The 25581-nt window shown below is 47.8% G+C and overlaps 1 pseudogene; it reads right to left on the minus strand.

Moving 5' to 3' along the window:
* Positions 1 to 1190: 1190 nt before the first annotated feature.
* Positions 1191 to 25581, minus strand: part of LOC124021193 — a 32855-nt pseudogene continuing 8464 nt past the window's right edge.

Here is a 25581-nt window from a genome sequence, read left to right on the forward strand (position 1 = left end):
TGTTTGAAGCCTGAAATGTGGCAAAAGGTCGCAAAGTTCAAGGGGGCCGAATACTTTCGCAAGGCACTGTACATACATACATACATAGTTGTAGTACTATATAGATACATAGATATTCTACATATTCTACATACACAAGCCATCAGTGTGTTCCTAAGAGTTAAATACACAACTCTTAATACTATATTTGAAAGGGCTGTTCCTCTGAAATCTTCATTCACCATGATTCCCTAGGGTCTTCCTCCAGTTATCCCCGTTTTAAAAAGACCACTCTGTCGATTTTTGAACCGTTTCCCACTGAGAAACGACAGCGCCAGTGGAAATACATTCAGGTTAATGCAGTTTACAGATTTACCCACTTCCTCGTTTGATTTCAGCTCTCCGGGTGTTTCCGCCCGATTAGATACAATCTGACCCAACCATCCATTCCCGTCGTTAAAAAAAAAATGCTTGCCCCGCAGCTCGTTGCCGTGGTAACGAGCCACCTCACAATTTTTTTTTTTACCAGTTGTAAGACAGTGCAGTGAATGTATTCAGTGACTGAGTAGAAGTTGTTGCCGTGGTAACGAGCCACCTCTTGGGGAAAAAAACAAAAAATGGCTGCCAGAAGAGAACAGCAGCAACTGTGTGTAACTGTAGCAACCGTTCCCTTCGGGTGTTCCATCCAGAGACACGCCCCTTTTCACACCTCCGTCCATCTGTCCATCAACCCATCCCATTAAATTACTAAGTTGCTCTACAAATGAAGTTGTATTGAATTGAATTCCTTCATTCATCTATCCCCCCCCGGAGTCCATTTTAAAAAATGGCTGCCACTGTCTCTTCCACCACTAGTTGGTCACACGTTGATCCTTTAGGACAGGAAGGGGGGGAAGAGACAAGGTCCAAGACAAACTATTGTACACATTAAAACATTCCAGGACAAAACTGAAGTTGTACTGAATTGAAATCCTTCTATCCATCTATTCCTCTCTCCTTTCTCTTCCTGTCACTACATCTCTCCTTTCTCTTCCTGTCACTACATCTCTCTCCTTTCTCTTCCTGTCACTACATCTCTCTCCTTTCTCTTCCTGTCACTACATCTCTCTCCTTTCTCTTCCTGTCACTACATCTCTCTCCTTTCTCTTCCTGTCACTACATCTCTCTCCTTTCTCTTCCTGTCACTACATCTCTCTCCTTTCTCGTCCTGTCACTACATCTCTCTCCTTTCTCTTCCTGTCACTACATCTCTCTCCTTTCTCTTCCTGTCACTACATCTCTCTCCTTCCTCTTCCTGTCACAACATCTCTCTCCTTTCTCGTCCTGTCACACGTCGGTACGTGCGGAGAGGAAGGGAGAGAAGAAGAAGTCGAACGCGAACTTGACGGAGTTGAGGGTGGTCCGTCTCCAGTCTCTCTCCATCTTCACCTGCAGAGAGGAAAGTACAGACACATGGTCCTCTGTAAGGCAGTTGCAACAGGAGCTTGCAAAAGCTAGGATAGTGGGTTTAATTCCCGGGGGCCCCCCATGTGTAAAATGTATGCAAGCATGACTAAGTGTCTCCGGATAGAATTATCTGCTAAATGGTACTATATGTTACCTGCCCGGCAGCGGTCAGAAGGGAGGAGTCACAGTCCAGACAGTAGATGGCCTTCAGCTCGAAGGACGGGACCTGGCCCCCCAGACGACCCTCCAACGTAGTGCTGAACTCCACCAGGCTGCCGGGCTGCAGGCGCAGCAACACCTAGACAACACCAACAGCTTCATCATTTAGGATAATCATAATGGCAGCAACACCTAGACAACACCAACAGCTTCATCATTTAGGATAATCATAATGGCAGCAACACCTAGACAACACCAACAGCTTCATCATTTAGCCGTTTAGGATAATCATAATTGCAGCAACACCTAGACACCACCAACAGAGTGTAAGGACAGTGAGGTTTATGCACTATGAAAAGGCCAAACTCTGTCAATACATGGCTTTGGACAACACCAACAGCAATAGGTTAATAATGATAATCGTTAGAACAGGGTTCTGTGAGTACCTAAAGGAACAGGGTTCTGTGAGTACCTAAAGTAACAGGGTTCTGTGAGTACCTAAAGGAACAGGGTTCTGTGAGTACCTAAAGGAACAGGGTTCTGTGAGTACCTAAAGGAACAGGGTTCTGTGAGTACCTAAAGGGACAGGGTTCTGTGAGTACCTAAAGGAACAGGGTTCTGTGAGTACCTAAAAGAACAGGGTTCTGTGAGTACCTAAAGGAACAGGGTTCTATGAGTACCTAAAGGAACAGGGTTCTATGAGTACCTAAAGGAACAGAGTTCTGTGAGTACCTAAAGGAACAGGGTTCTGTGACTACCTAAAGGAACAGGGTTCTATGAGTACCTAAAGGAACAGGGTTCTGTGAGTACCTAAAGGAACAGGGTTCTGTGAGTACCTAAAGGAACAGGGTTCTGTGAGTACCTAAAGGAACAGGGTTCTGTGAGTACCTAAAGGAACAGGGTTCTGTGAGTACCTAAAGGAACAAACAGGGTTCTGTGAGTACCTAAAGGAACAGGGTTCTGTGAGTACCTAAAGGAACAGGGTTCTGTGAGTACCTAAAGGAACAGGGTTCTGTGAGTACCTAAAGGAACAGGGTTTACCTGTCTGAACTCATGACTGGCCACCAGTTTGATGTCTCTGGCCCGGTCCTCTGGAATCCCGTCTTCCTCGGGCATCCCCACGCCCACCTCAAATCAAATCAAAATTTGAATAACGTACATAAAAATATATATATTTTTAAATCACACTTTACATTAAAACAATAAAATGAAGTAAAAAAAAGTAAAAGTGGAAAAATAACAAATCATAAAACAGAGAGTATATCAACAACTAAATTACTAAAGTTACTAACTATTACTGATTAAAGGCCCCGGACCCATGGGGCCCAGAGGGTAGAACAGAGTATATCTACAACTATTACTGGTCCCTTGGGGCCCAGCGTGTAGAACAGAGTATATCTACAACTATTACTGGTCCCTTGGGGCCCAGCGGGTAGAACAGAGTATATCTACAACTATTACTGGTCCCGTGGGGCCCAGCAGGTAGAACAGAGTATATCTACAACTATTACTGGTCCCATGGGGCCCAGAGGGTAGAACAGAGTATATCTACAACTATTACTGGTCCCTTGGGGTCCAGCGGGTAGAACAGAGTATATCTACAACTATTACTGGTCCCTTGGGGCCCAGAGGGTAGAACAGAGTATATCTACAACTATTACTGGTCCCTTGGGGCCCAGAGGGTAGAACAGAGTATATCTACAACTATTACTGGTCCCATGGGGCCCAGAGGGTAGAACAGAGTATATCTACAACTATTACTGAATAAAGGCCCCGGACCCATGGGGCCCAACAGGTAGAACATGGTGCTTGCAACACCAGGAAGTGAGTTCGATTCCGGCGGGTGACCAGTACGAAAAAAGGACTACAAAAATATACACTCAATACTGTAAGTCGCTCCGGAGAAGAGCATCTGTTAAATGACTAAAAATGTCAATGTAAAAGCCAGGCTAAAAAACGTAAACGTTTCCTGTATCTCTTACCTCCAACACATAGCTGTCGTATCGCTTCACGTGACACGTGTGTTTGGCCAAAGCCTTAATCACACACAGCTCCTCCTCTTCCTGCTGCCGGAGGAGGACGGCCGTCGGCGCGGCAACGCCACTCACTGTGGCGTTGGCGTAGTCGGCGGCGGTGAGGTTAGCATTAGCGACGGTTGCCGTGGCGTCGGGGTGTTGGAGTCTGCCGTTGAGGATGTGGAGGTGTTGGTGGAGTTGTTCCGCAGCGGGTCACATTTAGGATAGGTCTCTCCGTAAAGACAGCGTAACCAATCTCCCATGAACACCGGCAGCAGGTTGATGACGGACTGGGCTCCGTTTTCAGTTTCCGCTACACGCACCTGCCTGAACCTCCCGGTCCACGTCACCTGGAAATTATTTTTAAATAAAGAAATGTAAAAGGTTTTGTTGAAAATGGCACAATATTCCCTTTACATACAGTATAGCTGGTGTCAGAGTGTTTAAGTGATGTACCTGGTGTCAGAGTGTACCTGGTGTCAGAGTGTACCTGGTGTCAGAGTGTTTAAGTGATGCACCTGGTGTCAGAGTGTACCTGGTGTCAGAGTGTTTAAGTTATGTACCTGGTGTCAGAGTGTACCTGGTGTCAGAGTGTTTAAGTTATGTACCTGGTGTCAGAGTGTACCTGGTGTCAGAGTGTACCTGGTGTCCGAGTGTACCTGGTGTCAGAGTGTACCTGGTGTCCGAGTGTACCTGGTGTCAGAGTGTACCTGGTGTCAGAGTGTACCTGGTGTCAGAGTGTACCTGGTGTCAGAGTGTTTAAGTGATGTACCTGGTGTCAGAGTGTACCTGGTGTCAGAGTGTTTAAGTGATGTACCTGGTGTCAGAATGTACCTGGTATCAGAGTGTACCTGGTGTCAGAGTGTTTAAGTGATGTACCTGGTGTCCATCCAGGTGTGTACAGAAGATCTGTGTCTGAGCCACACCTTTCACCTTCCAGGCAGGAGGACCACACAGCTGCCCGTACTGTCTCCAGGTCAACGTAGAGTTATACCCCTAAACATCAACATTGCATTTCATTAAATACAACTAAAGGTTAAATAAAATTACATCAAATATGTAATCAAATCAAATACGACAAATTAAATATGACATTTAATTAACTTCTTATGGCTGGGGGCAGTATTGAGTAGCTTGGATGAATAAGGTGCCCAGAGGTGCCCAGAGTAAACAGTTGCTAATATATGCATGGTATTAGTATATTTGGATAGAAAACACTCTTAAGTTTCTAAAACTGTTTGAATGATGTCTGTGAGTATAACAGAACTCATATGGCAGGCAAAAATCCGAGAAAAAAATCCAACCAGGAAGTGGGAAATCTGAGAAAAAATCCAACCAGGAAGTGAGAAATCTGAGGTTGGTCAATTTTCAATTCAGCCCCTATTGATGATACAGTGGGATATTGGTCACGTTGCACTTCCCAAGACTTCCACTAGATGTCAACAGTCTTTAGAACCGTGTTTGAGGCTTCTATTGTAAAGGAGGGGCTCATAAGGGCTGTTTGAGTCAGTGGTCTGGCAGAGTGCCATGAGCTGGTCACGCGCATTCACATGAGAGGTAGCTTGCTTTTCTGAAGACAAAGGAATTATCCGGTTGGAACATTATTGAAGGTTGATGTTAAACACATTCTAAAGATTGATTGTATACTTCGTTTGACATGTTTCTACGGACTGTAACGGAACTCTTTTGACATTTCGTCTGCTCCTAGTGAACGCCCTTTGTGTCTTTGTATTTGTTTACCAAACGCGCTGACAAAAGTAGCTATTTGGACATAAATGATGGACATTATCGACCAAATCAAACATTTATTGTGGAACTGGGATTCCTGGGAGTGCATTCTGTTGAAGATCATCAAACAAAATTGTAGACCTGCACCAGGCTGGGAAGACTGAATCAGCTTGGTTTGAAGAAATAAACTGTGGGAGCAATTATTAGGAAATGGAAGACATACAAGACCACTGATAATCTCCCTCGATCTGGGGCTCCACGTAAGATCACACCCCGTGGGGTCAAAATGATCACAAGAACGGTGAGCAAAAATCCCAGTGACCTGCAGAGAGCTGGGACCAAAGTAACAAAGCCTACCATCAGTAACACACTATGCCGCCAGGGACTCAAATCCTGCAGTGCCAGACGTGTCCCCCTGCTTAAGCCAGTACATGTCCAGGCCCGTCTGAAGTTTGCTAGAGAGCATTTGGATGATCCAGAAGAAGATTGGGAGAATGTCATATGGTCAGAAGAAACCAAAATATAACTTTTGGTAATTTTTGTCTTATTTTGTCTGTCATAGTTGAAGTGTACCGATGATGAAAATTACAGGCCTCTCTCATCTTTTTAAGTGGGAGAACTTGCACAATTGGTGGCCGACCAAATACTTTTTTACCCCACTGTACATGTATTGTGTAACATGAAGTCCTATGAGTGTCATCTGATGAAGATCATCAAAGGTTAGTGATCAATTCCATCTCTATTTCTGATTTTTGTGACTCCACTCTTTGGCTGGAAAAGTGGCTGTGTTTTTCTGTGACATAGCTCTGACCTAACTTAATGGTGCTTTCACTGTAAAGCCTATTTGAAATTGGACACTGTGGTGGGATTAACAACAAGATTACCTTTAAAATTGTATAAGATACTTCTATGTTTTAGGAATTTTAATTATGACATTTCTGTTGTTTGAATTTGGCGCCCTGCACTTTCACTGGCTGTTGTCATATCAATCCCGTTAACGGGATCTCAGCCCTAATGCGTTTTTAAATCAGTGAAGTGCATTTAGCCATCACACTTTCCAGTACAAAGCCAAGTACAGCCCCAGTTACCATCCCATCCAGTACAAAGCCAAGTACAGCCCCAGTTACCATCCAGTACAAAGCCAAGTACAGCCCCAGTTACCATCCAGTACAAAGCCAAGTACAGCCCCAGTTACCATCCAGTACAAAGCCAAGTACAGCCTCAGTTACCATCCCATCCAGTACAAAGCCAAGTACAGCCCCAGTTACCATCCAGTACAAAGCCAAGTACAGCCCCAGTTACCATCCCATCCAGTACAAAGCCAAGTACAGCCTCAGTTACCATCCCATCCAGTACAAAGCCAAGTACAGCCTCAGTTACCATCCCATCCAGTACAAAGCCAAGTACAGCCCCAATTACCATCCAGTACAAAGCCAAGTACAGCCTCAGTTACCATCCAGTACAAAGCCAAGTACAGCCCCAGTTACCATCCCATCCAGTACAAAGCCAAGTACAGCCCCAGTTACCATCCAGTACAAAGCCAAGTACAGCCCCAGTTACCATCCCATCCAGTACAAAGCCAAGTACAGCCCCAGTTACCATCCAGTACAAAGCCAAGTACAGCCCCAGTTACCATCCAGTACAAAGCCAAGTACAGCCCCAGTTAACATCCCATCCAGTACAAAGCCAAGTACAGCCCCAGTTACCATCCAGTACAAAGCCAAGTACAGCCCCAGTTAACATCCCATCCAGTACAAAGCCAAGTACAGCCCCAGTTAACATCCCATCCAGTACAAAGCCAAGTACAGCCCCAGTTACCATCCCATCCAGTACAAAGCCAAGTACAGCCCCAGTTACCATCCAGTACAAAGCCAAGTACAGCCCCAGTTACCATCCCATCCAGTACAAAGCCAAGTACAGCCCCAGTTACCATCCAGTACAAAGCCAAGTACAGCCTCAGTTACCATCCCATCCAGTACAAAGCCAAGTACAGCCCCAGTTACCATCCCATCCAGTACAAAGCCAAGTACAGCCCCAGTTACCATCCAGTACAAAGCCAAGTACAGCCCCAGTTACCATCCAGTACAAAGCCAAGTACAGCCCCAGTTACCATCCCATCCAGTACAAAGCCAAGTACAGCCCCAGTTACCATCCAGTACAAAGCCAAGTACAGCCCCAGTTACCATCCAGTACAAAGCCAAGTACAGCCCCAGTTACCATCCAGTACAAAGCCAAGTACAGCCCCAGTTACCATCCAGTACAAAGCCAAGTACAGCCCCAGTTACCATCCAGTACAAAGCCAAGTACAGCCCCAGTTACCATCCAGTACAAAGCCAAGTACAGCCCCAGTTACCATCCAGTACAAAGCCAAGTACAGCCCCAGTTACCATCCAGTACAAAGCCAAGTACAGCCCCAGTTACCATCCCATCCAGTACAAAGCCAAGTACAGCCCCAGTTACCATCCAGTACAAAGCCAAGTACAGCCCCAGTTACCATCCAGTACAAAGCCAAGTACAGCCCCAGTTACCATCCAGTACAAAGCCAAGTACAGCCCCAGTTACCATCCAGTACAAAGCCAAGTACAGCCCCAGTTACCATCCCATCCAGTACAAAGCCAAGTACAGCCCCAGTTACCATCCAGTACAAAGCCAAGTACAGCCCCAGTTACCATCCAGTACAAAGCCAAGTACAGCCTCAGTTACCATCCAGTACAAAGCCAAGTACAGCCCCAGTTACCATCCCATCCAGTACAAAGCCAAGTACAGCCCCAGTTACCATCCAGTACAAAGCCAAGTACAGCCCCAGTTACCATCCCATCCAGTACAAAGCCAAGTACAGCCCCAGTTACCATCCCATCCAGTACAAAGCCAAGTACAGCCCCAGTTACCATCCAGTACAAAGCCAAGTACAGCCCCAGTTACCATCCAGTACAAAGCCAAGTACAGCCCCAGTTACCATCCAGTACAAAGCCAAGTACAGCCCCAGTTACCATCCCATCCAGTACAAAGCCAAGTACAGCCCCAGTTACCATCCCATCCAGTACAAAGCCAAGTACAGCCCCAGTTACCATCCCATCCAGTACAAAGCCAAGTACAGCCCCAGTTACCATCCAGTACAAAGCCAAGTACAGCCCCAGTTACCATCCAGTACAAAGCCAAGTACAGCCCCAGTTACCATCCCATCCAGTACAAAGCCAAGTACAGCCCCAGTTACCATCCCATCCAGTACAAAGCCAAGTACAGCCCCAGTTACCATCCAGTACAAAGCCAAGTACAGCCCCAGTTACCATCCCATCCAGTACAAAGCCAAGTACAGCCCCAGTTACCATCCAGTACAAAGCCAAGTACAGCCCCAGTTACCATCCAGTACAAAGCCAAGTACAGCCCCAGTTACCATCCCATCCAGTACAAAGCCAAGTACAGCCCCAGTTACCATCCCATCCAGTACAAAGCCAAGTACAGCCCCAGTTACCATCCAGTACAAAGCCAAGTACAGCCCCAGTTACCATCCAGTACAAAGCCAAGTACAGCCCCAGTTACCATCCCATCCAGTACAAAGCCAAGTACAGCCCCAGTTACCATCCAGTACAAAGCCAAGTACAGCCCCAGTTACCATCCAGTACAAAGCCAAGTACAGCCCCAGTTACCATCCCATCCAGTACAAAGCCAAGTACAGCCCCAGTTACCATCCCATCCAGTACAAAGCCAAGTACAGCCCCAGTTACCATCCAGTACAAAGCCAAGTACAGCCCCAGTTACCATCCAGTACAAAGCCAAGTACAGCCCCAGTTACCATCCCATCCACTACAAAGCCAAGTACAGCCCCAGTTACCATCCCATCCACTACAAAGCCAAGTACAGCCCCAGTTACCATCCAGTACAAAGCCAAGTACAGCCCCAGTTACCATCCCATCCACTACAAAGCCAAGTACAGCCCCAGTTACCATCCAGTACAAAGCCAAGTACAGCCCCAGTTACCATCCCATCCACTACAAAGCCAAGTACAGCCCCAGTTACCATCCAGTACAAAGCCAAGTACAGCCCCAGTTACCATCCAGTACAAAGCCAAGTACAGCCCCAGTTACCATCCAGTACAGGGCCAAGTACAGCCCCAGTTAACATCCCATCCAGTACAAAGCCAAGTACAGACCCAGTTACCATCCCATCCAGTACAAAGCCAAGTACAGCCTCAGTTACCATCCCATCCAGTACAAAACCAAGTACAGCCCCAGTTACCATCCCATCCAGTACAAAGCCAAGTACAGCCCCAGTTACCATCCAGTACAAAGCCAAGTACAGCCCCAGTTACCATCCAGTACAAAGCCAAGTACAGCCCCAGTTACCATCCAGTACAAAGCCAAGTACAGCCCCAGTTAGGGTCCCATCCAGTACAAAGCCAAGTACAGCCCCAGTTACCATCCAGTACAAAGCCAAGTACAGCCCCAGTTACGGTCCCATCCAGTACAAAGCCAAGTACAGCCCCAGTTACCATCCAGTACAAAGCCAAGTACAGCCCCAGTTACCATCCCATCCAGTACAAAGCCAAGTACAGCCCCAGTTACCATCCCATCCAGTACAAAGCCAAGTACAGCCCCAGTTACCATCCCATCCAGTACAAAGCCAAGTACAGCCCCAGTTACCATCCCATCCAGTACAAAGCCAAGTACAGCCCCAGTTACCATCCCATCCAGTACAAAGCCAAGTACAGCCCCAGTTACCATCCAGTACAAAGCCAAGTACAGCCTCAGTTACCATCCCATCCAGTACAAAGCCAAGTACAGCCCCAGTTACCATCCAGTACAAAGCCAAGTACAGCCTCAGTTACCATCCCATCCAGTACAAAGCCAAGTACAGCCCCAGTTACCATCCAGTACAAAGCCAAGTACAGCCCCAGTTAGGGTCCCATTCAGTACAAAGCCAAGTACAGCCCCAGTTACGGTCCCATCCAGTACAAAGCCAAGTACAGCCCCAGTTACGGTCCCATCCAGTACAAAGCCAAGTACAGCCCCAGTTACCATCCAGTACAAAGCCAAGTACAGCCCCAGTTACCATCCCATTCAGTACAAAGCCAAGTACAGCCCCAGTTACCATCCAGTACAAAGCCAAGTACAGCCCCAGTTAGGGTCCCATTCAGTACAAAGCCAAGTACAGCCCCAGTTACCATCCAGTACAAAGCCAAGTACAGCCCCAGTTACGGTCCCATCCAGTACAAAGCCAAGTACATCCCCAGTTACGGTCCCATCCAGTACAAAGCCAAGTACAGCCCCAGTTACGGTCCCATCCAGTACAAAGCCAAGTACAGCCCCAGTTACGGTCCCATCCAGTACAAAGCCAAGTACAGCCCCAGTTACGGTCCCATCCAGTACAAAGCCAAGTACAGCCCCAGTTACGGTCCCATCCAGTACAAAGCCAAGTACAGCCCCAGTTACCATCCCATCCAGTACAAAGCCAAGTACAGCCCCAGTTACCATCCAGTACAAAGCCAAGTACAGCCCCAGTTACCATCCAGTACAAAGCCAAGTACAGCCCCAGTTACCATCCAGTACAAAGCCAAGTACAGCCCCAGTTACCATCCAGTACAAAGCCAAGTACAGCCCCAGTTACCATCCCATCCAGTACAAAGCCAAGTACAGCCCCAGTTACCACCCCATCCAGTACAAAGCCAAGTACAGCCCCAGTTACCATCCAGTACAAAGCCAAGTACAGCCACAGTTACCATCCAGTACAAAGCCAAGTACAGCCCCAGTTACGGTCCCATCCAGTACAAAGCCAAGTACAGCCCCAGTTACCATCCAGTACAAAGCCAAGTACAGCCCCAGTTACCATCCCATCCAGTACAAAGCCAAGTACAGCCCCAGTTACCATCCAGTACAAAGCCAAGTACAGCCCCAGTTACGGTCCCATCCAGTACAAAGCCAAGTACAGCCCCAGTTACCATCCAGTACAAAGCCAAGTACAGCCCCAGTTACCATCCCATCCAGTACAAAGCCAAGTACAGCCCCAGTTACCATCCCATCCAGTACAAAGCCAAGTACAGCCCCAGTTACCATCCAGTACAAAGCCAAGTACAGCCCCAGTTACCATCCAGTACAAAGCCAAGTACAGCCCCAGTTACCATCCCATCCAGTACAAAGCCAAGTACAGTGTACGAATAATGTTGATGCTGCCATGGTTACGGAGAGTCCTAAATGATTTGTGAATAATGTTGATGCTACCATGGTTACACAAATATCCTAACCCCCCCCTAAAATGCTAACCTCTCCAGTAATGGTGAGAGGTTAGCATGTTTTGGGGGGTAGGGTATTTGTGTGTCTGTAACTTTCTCTCTCATCATTATTCAGGATTTTATTCAGGATTATCTGAGATCATGGAAGCGTCCACATTCATCTAGACGTGTTTGGAAACATGTTCTATTCTCATGTGCAATAAAAGTGACACCAAAACGACACAATACATTATTCCCCATTCATTTCTATTGGGCACTAAATCATCTGAAACACAACTATAAACAAACAGCAAATGTATCCAACACGTTTGTAGAGTCACAGGTTCTAGCAATATGGGACCAAATACTACACTTTTATTCCTTATTCCAGTCTGACCTTTAACCTTGAAATAATATTAGCGTATTTCAAATCTGAAGTGCTGGAGTACAGAGTCAGAAAAATCTAAAATGTGTCACTGTCCCAATACTTTTAGAGCTCACTTTATGTCTTGCTTTCCTCCCCAAAACTTTTAATGTATTTTTAAATGACTGTATTATTTATTTGCACACAAGGAAATACAAAACAATGTGATGAGGGGTTTTAAAAAAAGACAAGAGAAAAGTGAAAACCCTAAGGGATTCATAAGGCACCTCCCCCTTTGGAATATTCATAGAATTAACCCCTCCCCCCTTCTTCCTCTTTACCTGCAGTCCCTCAGAGTGGTACACGTACATCCAGAAGAACAGCATCACCATGGTGACGCAGCACAGGATGAGCTTGACGGCGCCGCGTTGCGACATGGAGTGGAACACGTCCATGAGAGACAGGCTGAAGCGCGTCCACAGCCTCAGTGTCACCGGCACCGCACACACGGCCAGCGTCACAATCATCTGACAGAACAAAAAACTTTATTGACCCAACGCAATGTGGACATTATAGTGGTATTATAGTGGTATTATAGTGGTGCTATAGTGGTATTATAGTGGCATTATAGTGGTATTTTAGTGGTATTATAGTGGCATTATAGTGGTATTTTAGTGGTATTATAGTGGTATTTTAGTGGTATTATAGTGGTATTATAGTGGCATTATAGTGGTATTTTAGTAGTATTATAGTGGTATTATAGTGGTATTATAGTGGTATCATAGAGGCATTATAGGGGCATTATAGTGGTATTATAGGGGCATTATAGTGGTATTATAGTGGTATTATAGTGGTATTATAGTGGTATCATAGAGGCATTATAGGGGCATTATAGTGGTATTATAGGGGCATTATAGTGGTATTATAGTGGTATTATAGTGGTATTATAGGGGCATTATAGTGGTATTATAGGGGCATTATAGTGGTATTATAGTGGTATTATAGGGGGCATTATAGTGGTATTATAGTGGTATTATAGTGGTATTATAGGGGGCATTATAGGGGCATTATAGTGGTATTATAGTGGTATTATAGTGGTATTATAGGGGCATTATAGTGGTATTATAGTGGTATTATAGGGGCATTATAGTGGTATTATACTTGCATTATAGTGGTATTATAGGGGCATTATAGTGGTATTATAGGGGCATTATAGGGGCATTATAGGGGCATTATAGGGGCATTATAGGGGCATTATAGTGGTATTATAGGGGCATTATAGGGGCATTATAGGGGCATTATAGGGGCATTATAGTGGTATCATAGGGGCATTATAGGGGCATTATAGGGGCATTATAGGGGCATTATAGTGGTATCATAGGGGCATTATAGTGGTATTATACTGGCACCGCACACACAGCCAGCGTCACAATCATTTGATAATTATAGAACAAAACTTTATTGACCCAACGCAATGTGGACATTATAGTGGTATTATAGTGACATAGTGACATTATAGTGGCATTATAGTAGTATTATAGTGACAGTGGTATTATAGTGACAGTGGTATTATAGTGGTATTATAGTGACATAGTGGCATTATAGTGACATAGTGGCATTATAGTGACATTATAGTGACATAATGGTATTTTAGTGACATTATAGTGACATAGTGGCATTATAGTGACATTATAGTGACATAGTGGCATTATAGTGATATTGTAGTGACATAGTGGCATTTTAGTGACATAGTGACATAGTGGCATTATAGTGATATTATAGTGGTATTATAGGGGCATTATAGGGGCATTATAGTGGTATTATAGTGCCATTATATAGGTATTATAGTGACATAGTGGCATTATAGTGGTATTATTTGGGCATTATAGTGGCATTATAGTGGTATTATAGTGGTATTATAGGGGCATTATAGTGGCATTATAGTGACATTATAGTGGTATTATAGTGACATTATAGTGGCATTATAGTGGCATAGTGGCATTACAGTAGTATTATAGTGACAGTCGTATTATAGTGGTATTATAGTGATATTGTAGTGACATTATAGTGACATAGTGACATTATAGTGGTATTATAATGATATTAGTGGTATTATAGTGGTATTATAGTGGTATTATAGTGGTGTTATAGTGGTATTATAGTGGTGTTATAGTGGTGTTATAGTGGTATTATAGTGGTATTATAGTGGTGTTATTGTGGTATTATAGTGGTATTATAATGATATTAGTGGTATTATAGTGGTATTATAGTGGTGTTATAGTGGTATTATAGTGGTATTATAATGATATTAGTGGTATTATAGTGGTATTATAGTGGTATTATAGTGGTATTATAGGGGCATTATAGTGGCATTATAGTGGTATTATAGTGGTATTATAGTGGTATCATAGTGGTATCATAGTGGTATTATAGTGACATTGTGGTATTATAGTGTGTTGATTTGTGTATTTTGTAAACTGACCTCACTAAATGAAACAAATGCAAATGGACAATAAAGTTATGGTATCGCCATGGGAACACAACAATAAGTTATGGTATCGCCATGGGAACACAACAATAAGTTATGGTATCGCCATGGGAACACAACAATAAAGTTATGGTATCGCCATGGGAACACAGCAATAAGTTATGGTATCGCCATGGGAACACAACAATAAAGTTATGGTATCGCCATGGGAACACAGCAATAAGTTATGGTATCGCCATGGGAACACAACAATAAAGTTATGGTATCGCCATGGGAACACAACAATAAAGTTATGGTATCGCCATGGGAACACAACAGAAACAATCCCCATCGTGTTTTTAAACTGTATGTACTGCGTGCATGTCTCTTTAAAACTGCCGACCAATCATCACCTTGGTGAGCTCCAGCTCCAGGAACCATTTGACCAGCTGGATGAGGACCATGGCGGCCAGCCCCACGGCCAGCACGGGCAAGGCAAACAGGAACAGGAAGTAGCCAACGCAGGTCCGGATGAGCCCCACGGGGGAAGAGTTTTGGAGCAGCACCACAGAGAACTCACACCACAGGAAGCAGACCAAGTAGGGGACCAGGAAACAGTAGGTCCCACGGAAACCACGCTGCCTAGCCATACTGGGGGAGGAGAGGGGGGTGTAGGGGAGGTGAGGAGAGAGGGGTGAAGGGGAGGTGAGGAGAGAGGGGTGAAGGGGTGGTGAGAAGAGGAGAGGAGAGGGAGGAGAGAGGGGAGTGTAGGGGTGGTGAGGAGAGGGGTGAAGGGGGGAGTAGGGGTGGTGAGGAGAGAGGGGTGAAGGGGTGGTGAGGAGAGGAGAGGGAGGAGAGAGGGGGTGTAGGGGTGGTGAGGAGAGGGAGGAGAGAAGGGGGAAGGGGGAAAGTAGGGGAGGTGAGGAGAGGGAGAGAGGCGGGAAGGGGAGAGGAGAGGAGAGGAGAGGAGGAAAGGGGGAGTAGGGGTGGTGAGGAGAGGAGAGGGAGGAGAGAGAGAGGAGAGGATAGGAGAGGAGGGATTGGTTGTGAGGAGAGGAGAGGGAGGAGAGAGGGGGGAGAGAGAGAGGGAGGGATGGGTGGTGAGGAGAGGAGAAACCAACATGTTATGGTGAAGCCACAAACAGCATATTTTGGCCTGGATGACTTAGGCTTTTCAGCGACAACATTCTAACGGAAAATGACTTCGCTACTCTTCCTATATGGAGTAGAAAGCTCACATGGGAACATGTGAACGTTCACAAACCTTGCCCTTGTCGAACACACATCAGATGTGAAAATGTATCCATTTTCCACTTAGCAGACATTCAGGAGAGACTTCCAGGAGCGGGTAGGGATGCCTTGCTCAAGGGCACATCAACAGATTTTCCACTTAGCAGACATTCAGGAGAGACTTCCAGGAGCAGGTAGGGATGCCTTGCTCACGGGCACATCAACAGATTTTTCAACTTGTCAGCTCAGGGATTCGATCCAGCTACCTTTTGGTTGATGGACCAAGAGTCCAGCCGCTAGGCTAACTAACGCCATATTTCATAGTGCTCACCTGAAGAACAGGAAGTAGAGGTAGAGGTACTGACCTGTAGAACAGGAAGTAGAGAGAGGTACTGACCTGAAGAACAGGTAGTAGAGGTATTGACCTGTAGAACAGGAAGTAGAGGTACTGACCTGAAGAACAGGAAGTAGAGGTAGAGGTACTGACCTGAAGAACAGGAAGTAGAGGTAGAGGTACTGACCTGAAGAACAGGAAGTAGAGGTACTGACCTGAAGAACAGGAAGTAGAGGTAGAGGTACTGACCTGAAGAACAGGAAGTAGAGGTAGAGATACTGACCTGAAGAACAGGAAGTAGAGGTAGAGGTACTGACCTGAAGAACAGGAAGTAGAGGTACTGACCTGAAGAACAGGAAGTAGAGGTAGAGGTACTGACCTGAAGAACAGGAAGTAGAGGTACTGACCTGAAGAACAGGAAGTAGAGGTACTGACCTGAAGAACAGGAAGTAGAGGTAGAGGTACTGACCTGAAGAACAGGAAGTAGAGGTAGAGATACTGACCTGAAGAACAGGAAGTAGAGGTAGAGGTACTGACCTGAAGAACAGGAAGTAGAGGTACTGACCTGAAGAACAGGAAGTAGAGGTAGAGATACTGACCTGAAGAACAGGAAGTAGAGGTAGAGGTACTGACCTGAAGAACAGGAAGTAGAGATACTGACCTGAAGAACAGGAAGTAGAGGTAGAGGTACTGACCTGAAGAACAGGCAGTAGAGGTAGAGGTACTGACCTGTAGAACAGGAAGTAGAGGTACTGACCTGAAGAACAGGAAGTAGAGGTAGAGGTCGAGCAGGCAGGGCAGACTGATCTTCATCACCACTGAGTCCCCTAGTGGCAGGGTAGTGAAGGTGTGGCTCAGCATCCTCAGCAGAACAGCACTCTGGGGCAGGAGACTGGTCAGGGAACACAAAGACGTTGCCACCTACAGACAGAACCAGACATAGGACCAGCAGTAATATGTGTTATAATATATATGGTCTCCGGTCGAAAGTAGTGCACTATATAAGGAATATGGTGCCATAGGGCTCTGGTCTAAAGTGGTGCACTATATAGGGATTAGGGTGCCGTTTGGCCTGTGTCTGACCTCAGTGATAAGCGCCCGTTTGGCGTAGGTGGCGCCCGAGGACTCAGGCTCTTGTAGCTGACCACCGTGAACAAGATGGCTACCGTGGACAGCTCCGAGCAGGGATCCATCCTATAGCACAGACACACTGGTTAGCCTCTTATAGACACACACACACACACACTACACACACACACCTTTATCAGCGACGGGAAGGAGAAGACGATGAACAACACCGATATCAGGAAGTAGAGGTAGGGTTCTAGATTGTTCCAGCCGAAGTTAGACTCTGCTTGCTCCACGTCCAGGCCAGGCTCAAACCTGGTCAGCAGGGTTGTTAGGGCACTGAAGTTCTCCCACGCCTGGAGAGGAGGAGGAGGAGGAGGAGGAAGACAAAGAAGAAGATAAGAGAAGAGGAGAGGAGAGGGTAATGTTAGTTAAGGAGAGGAGAGGAGAGGAGAGGAGAGGAGAGGAGAGGAGAGGAGAGGAGAGGAGAGGAGAGGAGAGGAGAGGAGAGGAGAGGAGAGGAGAGGAGAGGGTAATGTTAGTTAAGGAGAAGAGAGGAGAGGGTAATGTTAGTTAAGGAGAGGAGAGGAGAGGAGAGGAGAGGAGAGGAGAGGAGAGGAGAGGGAGAGGAGAGGAGAGGAGAGGAGAGGAGAGGAGAGGAGAGGGAGAGGAGAGGGTAATGTTAGTTAAGGAGAGGAGAGGAGAGGGAGAGGAGAGGAGAGGAGAGGAGAGAGGAGAGGAGAGGAGAGGAGAGGAGAGGAGAGGAGAGAGAGAGAGAGAGGAGAGGAGAGGAGAGGAGAGGAGAGGGTAATGTTAGTTAAGGAGAAGAGAGGAGAGGAGAGGGTAATGTTAGTTAAGGAGAGGAGAGGAGAGGAGAGGAGAGGAGAGGAGAGGAGAGGAGAGGAGAGGAGAGGAGAGGAGAGGAGAGGAGAGGAGAGGAGAGGAGAGGAGAGGAGAGGAGAGGGTAATGTTAGTTAAGGAGAAGAGAGGAGAGGAGAGGAGAGGGTAATGTTAGTTTTAATGAGAGGAGAGGGTAATGTTAGTTAAGGAGAAGAGAGGAGAGGAGAGAGAGAGGAGAGGGTAATGTTAGTTTTAATGAGAGGAGAGGGTAATGTTAGTTAAGGAGAAGAGAGGAGAGGAGAGGAGAGGAGAGGAGAGGGTAATGTTAGTTACGGAGAAGAGAGGAGAGGAGAGGAGAGGGTAATGTTAGTTACGGAGAAGAGAGGAGAGGAGAGGAGAGGGTAATGTTAGTTTTAATGAGAGGAGAGGGTAATGTTAGTTAAGGAGAAGAGAGGAGAGGAGAGGAGGAGGAGAGGGTAATGTTAGTTAAGGAGAAGAGAGGAGAGGAGAGGAGAGGGTAATGTTAGTTTTAATGAGAGGAGAGGGTAATGTTAGTTAAGGAGAAGAGAGGAGAGGAGAGAGAGAGGAGAGGAGAGGGTAATGTTAGTTTTATGGAGAAGAGAGGAGAGGAGAGGAGAGGAAAGGAAAAGAGAGGAGAGGAGAGAGAGAGGAGAGGAGAGGGTAATGTTAGTTTTAATGAGAGGAGAGGGTAATGTTAGTTAAGGAGAAGAGAGGAGAGGAGAGGGTAATGTTAGTTAAGGAGAAGAGAGGAGAGGAGAGGAGAGGAGAGGAGAGGAGAGGAGAGGAGAGGAGAGGAGAGGAGAGGAGAGGAGAGGAGAGGAGAGGAGAGGAGAGGAGAGGAGAGGAGAGGGTAATATTAGTTAAGGAGAAGAGAGGAGAGGAGAGGGTAATGTTAGTTAAGGAGAAGAGAGGAGAGGAGAGGGAGAGGAGAGGAGAGGAGAGGAGAGGAGAGGAGAGGAGAGGAGAGGAGAGGAGAGGAGAGGAGAGGAGAGGAGAGGAGAGGAGAGGAGAGAGAGAGAGAGAGGAGAGGGTAATGTTAGTTTTATGGAGAAGAGAGGAGAGGAGAGGAGAGGAGAGGAGAGGAGAGGAGAGGAGAGGAGAGGAGAGGAGAGGAGAGGAGAGGAGAGGAGAGGAGAGGAGAGGAGAGGAGAGGAGAGGAAAGGAGAGGAGAGGAGAGTGTAATGTTAGCTGATCTGTACCTTGCTGTTCTGGAAGATGCGTAGCGTGCAGATCACCATGGAGATGAAGGAGAGGTAGAATACGAGGAGTGGGATGAAGAAGGCAAACAGGTCAACAGTCAGATTACTGATGATGAAGAAGAAGATGAACGCGTTGACGTGGTGCGTGGGGATCACCGTGCTCAGCCATTGGACGCCGGCGCGAGACGCCCAATCAATGAGCTGATCCTTCACCTCGATGACCGCAGTGATAGGGTACTGCAACACCTGGAGATGGAGAAGGAGGAGGGGTGAGGGAGGAGAGAGGAGAGAGGGAGGGAGGCAGGGAGAGGGTACTGCAACACCTGGAGATGGAGAAGGAGGAGGGGTGAGGGAGGGAGGGAGGGAGAGAGGCAGGGAGAGGGTACTGCAACACCTGGAGATGGAGAAGGAGGAGGGGTGAGGGAGGGAGGCAGTGATAGGGTACTGCAACACCTGGAGATGGAGAAGGAGGAGGGGTGAGGGAGGAGAGAGGAGAGAGGGAGGGAGGCAGTGATAGGGTACTGCAACACCTGGAGATGGAGAAGGAGGAGGGGTGAGGGAGGAGAGAGGAGAGAGGGAGGGAGGCAGTGATAGGGTACTGCAACACCTGGAGATGGAGAAGGAGGAGGGGTGAGGGAGGAGAGAGAGAGAGGGTGGGAGGCAGTGATAGGGTACTGCAACACCTGGAGATGGAGAAGGAGGAGGGGTGAGGGAGGAGAGAGGAGAGAGGGAGGGAGGCAGTGATAGGGTACTGCAACACCTGGAGATGGAGAAGGAGGAGGGGTGAGGGAGGAGAGAGGGAGGGAGGCAGTGATAGGGTACTGCAACACCTGGAGATGGAGAAGGAGGAGGGGTGAAGGAGGAGAGAGGAGAGAGGGAGGGAGGCAGTGATAGGGTACTGCAACACCTGGAGATGGAGAAGGAGGAGGGGTGAGGGAGGAGAGAGGAGAGAGGGTGGGAGGCAGGGAGAGGGGAGGAGGGAGGGAGGCAGTGATAGGGTACTGCAACACCTGGAGATGGAGAAGGAGGAGGGGTGAGGGAGGAGAGAGGAGAGAGGGTGGGAGGCAGTGATAGGGTACTGCAACACCTGGAGATGGAGAAGGAGGAGGGGTGAGGGAGCAGAGAGGAGAGAGGGAGGGAGGCAGTGATAGGGTACTGCAACACCTGGAGATGGAGAAGGAGGAGGGGTGAGGGAGGAGAGAGGAGAGAGGAGAGAGGGTGGGAGGCAGGGAGAGGGGAGGAGGGAGGGAGTAATGGTTAGGGAGGGAGGGGTGAGGGAGGAGAGAGGGAGGGAGGCAGGGAGAGGGAGGGAGGCAGGGAGAGGGGAGGAGGGAGGGAGGAGGGGTGAGGGAGGGAGAGAGGAGAGAGGGAGGGAGGCAGGGAGAGGGTACTGCAACACCTGGAGATGGAGAAGGAGGAGGGGTGAGGGAGGAGAGAGGGAGAGAGGGAGGGAGGCAGGGAGAGGGTACTGCAACACCTGGAGATGGAGAAGGAGGAGGGGTGAGGGAGGGAGGCAGTGATAGGGTACTGCAACACCTGGAGATGGAGAAGGAGAAGGGGTGAGGGAGGAGAGAGGAGAGAGGGAGGGAGGCAGGGAGAGGGAGGAGGGGTGAGGGAGGAGGGGTGAGGGAGGGAGGCAGGGAGAGGGGAGGAGGGAGGGAGGAGGGGTGAGGGAGGGAGGCAGGGAGGGGAGGAGGGAGTAATGGTTAGGGAGGGAGGGGTGAGGGAGGGGAGAGGGAGAGAGGGTGGGAGGCAGGGAGAGGGAGGGAGGCAGGGAGGGAGGAGGGGGTGAGGGAGGAGAGAGGAGAGATGGTGGGAGGCAGGGAGAGGGGAGGGAGGGGTGAGGGAGGAGGGGTGAGGGAGGGAGGCAGTGATAGGGTACTGCAACACCTGGAGATGGAGAAGGAGGAGGGGTGAGGGAGGAGAGAGGAGAGAGGGAGGGAGGCAGGGAGAGGGAGGAGGGGGTGAGGGAGGAGGGGTGAGGGAGGGAGGCAGGGGAGAGGGGAGGAGGGAGGGAGGAGGGGTGAGGGAGGGAGGCAGGGAGAGGGGAGGAGGGAGGGAGTAATGGTTAGGGAGGGAGGGGTGAGTGAGGGAGAGGAGAGAGGGTGGGAGGCAGGGAGAGGGAGGGAGGCAGGGAGGGAGGAGGGGTGAGGGAGGAGAGAGGGTGGGAGGCAGGGAGGGGGGGGGGAGGGGTGAGGGAGGAGGGGTGAGGGAGGGAGGGAGGGAGAGGGGAGGAGGGAGGGAGGAGGGGTGAGGGAGGGAGGGAGTAATGGTTAGGGAGGGAGGGGTGAGGGAGGAGGGAGGGAGGGTGAGGGACAGAGGGAGGGAGGAAGGGAGGGAGTAATGGTTAGGGAGGGAGGGGTGAGGGAGTGAGGGAGGGGTGAGGGAGGAGAGAGGAGAGAGGGAGGGAGGCAGGGAGAGGGGAGGAGGGAGGGAGGAGGGGTGAGGGGAGGGAGGCAGGGAGAGGGGAGGAGGGAGGGAGGAGGGTGAGGGAGGGAGGGAGTAATGGTTAGGGAGGGAGGGTGAGGGAGGAGGGAGGGAGGGGTGAGGGACAGAGGGAGGGAGGAAGGGAGGGAGTAATGGTTAGGGAGGGAGGGTGAGGGAGTGAGGGAGGGGTGAGGGGAGTGAGGGAGGGGTGAGGGAGTGAGGGAGGAGGGAGGGGTGAGGGAGTGGAGGGAGGCAGGGAGAGGGGAGGAGGGAGGGGAGTGAGGGAGTAATGGTTAGGGAGGGGTGAGGGAGGAATAGGGATGAGGGAGGGGTGAGTATTTGAACCAATTTTGAAGAGATGTTAGCTGATTGGGTGTAATGTCATACTAACCAGGAAGTGTCGTCTGGTGTCCATCAACATGTCACTTCGACCCATCCCCCACACTCCCTTCTGAGGCTTCTTGGGGATCAGGCCACTCTGCTTAATGTACAAACGCACACACACAACAGGAACACACACACACACGACACACACCAGGACACACACACACACAGGAGCAGATATACACACACACACACACACACACACACACACACACACACACACACACACACACACACACACACACACACACACACACACACACACACACACACACACACACACACAGGACACACACACACACACACAACAGGAACACACACACACCAGGAACACACACACACAGGAGCACGTATACACACACACACACACACACACACACACACACACACACACACACACACACACACACACACACACACACACACACACACACACACACACACAGACACACACACACACACACACACACACACACACACACACACAAAAAAGGTCACCTCTTTACTCAAAATTTAGGTCTGCTAGATGTAGTGTCATTTAGGATGCTGACTAGATGTAGTGTCATTTAGGATGCTGACTAGATGTAGTGTCATTTAGGATGCTGACTAGATGTTGTGTCATTTAGGATGCTGACTAGATGTTGTGTCATTTAGGATGCTTACTAGATGTTGTGTCATTTAGGATGCTGACGAGATGTAGTGTCATTTAGGATGCTGACTAGATGTAGTGTCATTAGGATGCTGACTAGATGTAGTGTCATTTAGGATGCTGACTAGATGTAGTGTCATTTAGGATGCTGACTAGATGTAGTGTCATTTAGGATGCTGACTAGATGTAGTGTCATTTAGGATGCTGACTAGATGTAGTGTCATTTAGGATGCTGACTAGATGTAGTGTCATTTAGGATGCTGACTAGATGTAGTGTCATTTAGGATGCTGACTAGATGTAGTGTCATTTAGGATGCTGACTAGATGTAGTGTCATTTAGGATGCTGACTAGATGTAGTGTCATTTAGGATGCTGACTAGATGTAGTGTCATTTAGGATGCTGACTAGATGTAGTGTCATTTAGGATGCTGACTAGATGTAGTGTCATTAGGATGCTGACTAGATGTAGTGTCATTTAGGATGCTGACTAGATGTAGTGTCATTTAGGATGCTGACTAGATGTAGTGTCATTTAGGATGCTGACTAGATGTAGTGTCATTTAGGATGCTGACTAGATGTAGTGTCATTTAGGATGCTGACTAGATGTAGTGTCATTTAGGATGCTGACTAGATGTAGTGTCATTTAGGATGCTGACTAGATGTAGTGTCATTTAGGATGCTGACTAGGATGTCATTGACTGACTAGATGTAGTGTCATTTAGGATGCTGACTAGATGTAGTGTCATTTACGATGCTGACTAGATGTAGTGTCATTTAGGATGCTGACTAGATGTAGTGTCTTTTAGGATGCTGACTAGATGTAGTGTCATTTACGATGCTGACTAGATGTAGTGTCATTTAGGATGCTGACTAGATGTAGTGTCATTTAGGTTGCTGACTAGATGTAGTGTCATTTAGGATGCTGACGAGATGTAGTGTCATTTAGGATGCTGACGAGATGTAGTGTCATTAGGATGCTGACGAGATGTAGTGTCATTAGGATGCTGACTAGATGTAGTGTCATTTAGGATGCTGACTAGATGTAGTGTCATTAGGATGCTGACTAGATGTAGTGTCATTTAGGATGCTGACTAGATGTAGTGTCATTAGGATGCTGACTAGATGTAGTGTCATTTAGGATGCTGACGAGATGTAGTGTCATTTAGGATGCTGACTAGATGTAGTGTCATTAGGATGCTGACTAGATGTAGTGTCATTTAGGATGCTGACTAGATGTAGTGTCATTTAGGATGCTGACTAGATGTAGTTTCTCTCCAGAGGCCCGTTGTGCTCTGACTCACTCTGTGTGTGTGTGTCTGTGTGTGAGTGTGTGTGAGTGTGTGTGTGAGTGTGAGAGTGCTGTACCTTCTCTCCAGAGGTTTGTGCAGGGCCCTGGCTCTGTGTCGAGCCGGTGCTGGGGGCCATGCCCTGGGTATACCTCTTAGTGATCTCTACAAAGTCATCCAGGTCAACAAACTGACCAGCTATATAGAGAGAGGGAGAAGAGAGAGAGAAATAAAGAGAAAAAGAGAAAAGAGAGAGAGAGAGAGAGAGAGAGAGAGAGAGAGAGAGAGAGAGAGAGAGAGAGAGAGAGAGAGAGAGAGAGAGAGAGAGAGAGAGAGAGAGAGAGAAAGGGAGAGAGAGAGAGGTGAAGAGATAGAGTCATTAAATCTTCACTTCTCTCTCTCCTTGAGAACACAACACCCACACACACTTACTCTCTCCAGTGACCATGTTCTCCAGGACTTTCTGGGTTTGGTCCATGGTGGCGCCACCTGTTGGCCGACATCACAGAGTCACTTACACTTAAAGGTGCAACACAGAACGTTCTGGAAACCATAGTGGAATTGTTTTAATTATATTTAGGATGAAAACAGTGGAATTGTTTTAATTATATTTAGGATGAAAACATAGTGGAATTGTTTTAATTATATTTAGGATGAAAACAGTGGAATTGTTTTAATTATATTTAGGATGAAAACATAGTGGAATTGTTTAAATGATATTTAGGATGAAAACATAGTGGAATTGTTTTAATTATATTTTTTGGACCGGCATACAACATGTGTTTTGAACGCAGCCAAGTGCTGTTGCAATTCACGTAGTAGTTAGTTAGTTAGTTAGTTAGTTAGTTAGTTAGTTAGTTAGTTAGTTAGTTAGTTAGTTAGTTAGTTAGTTAGTTAGTTAGTTAGTTAGTTAGTTAGTTACCAGTTTCCTGCAAAACTGAGCAAAATATCAGCTCCAACTTGTTCCCAGAGACCAAGTAACAGGGATGCTGATAATGTGGAGCTCAAGGTTAAGTGTGTGTATCCAGTGTGTGTGTGTGTGTGTGTGTGTGTGTGTGTGTGTGTGTGTGTGTGTGTGTGTGTGTGTGTGTGTGTGTGTGTGTGTGTGTGTGTGTGTGTGTGTGTGTGTGTGTGTGTGTGTGTGTGTGTGTGTGTGTTTCCAGGTGTGTGTGTGTATCCAGGTGTGTGTGCGTGTGTGTGTGCGTGCGTGTTTCCAGGTGTGTGTGCGTGTGTGTGTGTGTGCGTGCGTGTTTCCAGGTGTGTGTGTGTGTAAATCCAGGTGTGTGTGTGTGTATCAAGGTGTGTGTGCGTGTGTGTGTGTGTGTGTGTAAATCCAGGTGTGTGTGTGTGCATGTGTTTCCAGGTGTGTGTGTGTCGTACCGTGCACAGCGTTGACCTGTCCAACGTTCTCCATCATCTCAGACACCGCCATCTTCTCCTTCCTGTCGGGGTTCAGCTTTCTGAACATCATCATGGCCGCCTTCCGAACCGTCTGCTCAAACCTGCTCTCTGTCGACAGACGACGCACCTCCTCCTCATTATCCTCACCGATACCTGGGACACACACACACACACACACACACACACACACACACACACACACACACACACACACACACACACACACACACACACACACACACACACACACACACACACACACACACACACACACACACGACGTGGGTAACCAGTGAACTACAGGGTGGTATTCAGGACGTGGGTAACCACAGGGTGGTATTCAGGACGTGGGTAACTACAGGGTGGTTTTCAGGACGTG

The sequence above is a fragment of the Oncorhynchus gorbuscha genome, unplaced genomic scaffold (genome assembly GCF_021184085.1).
Source record: "Oncorhynchus gorbuscha isolate QuinsamMale2020 ecotype Even-year unplaced genomic scaffold, OgorEven_v1.0 Un_scaffold_1082, whole genome shotgun sequence".
Classification (NCBI taxonomy): Eukaryota; Metazoa; Chordata; class Actinopteri; order Salmoniformes; family Salmonidae; genus Oncorhynchus; species Oncorhynchus gorbuscha.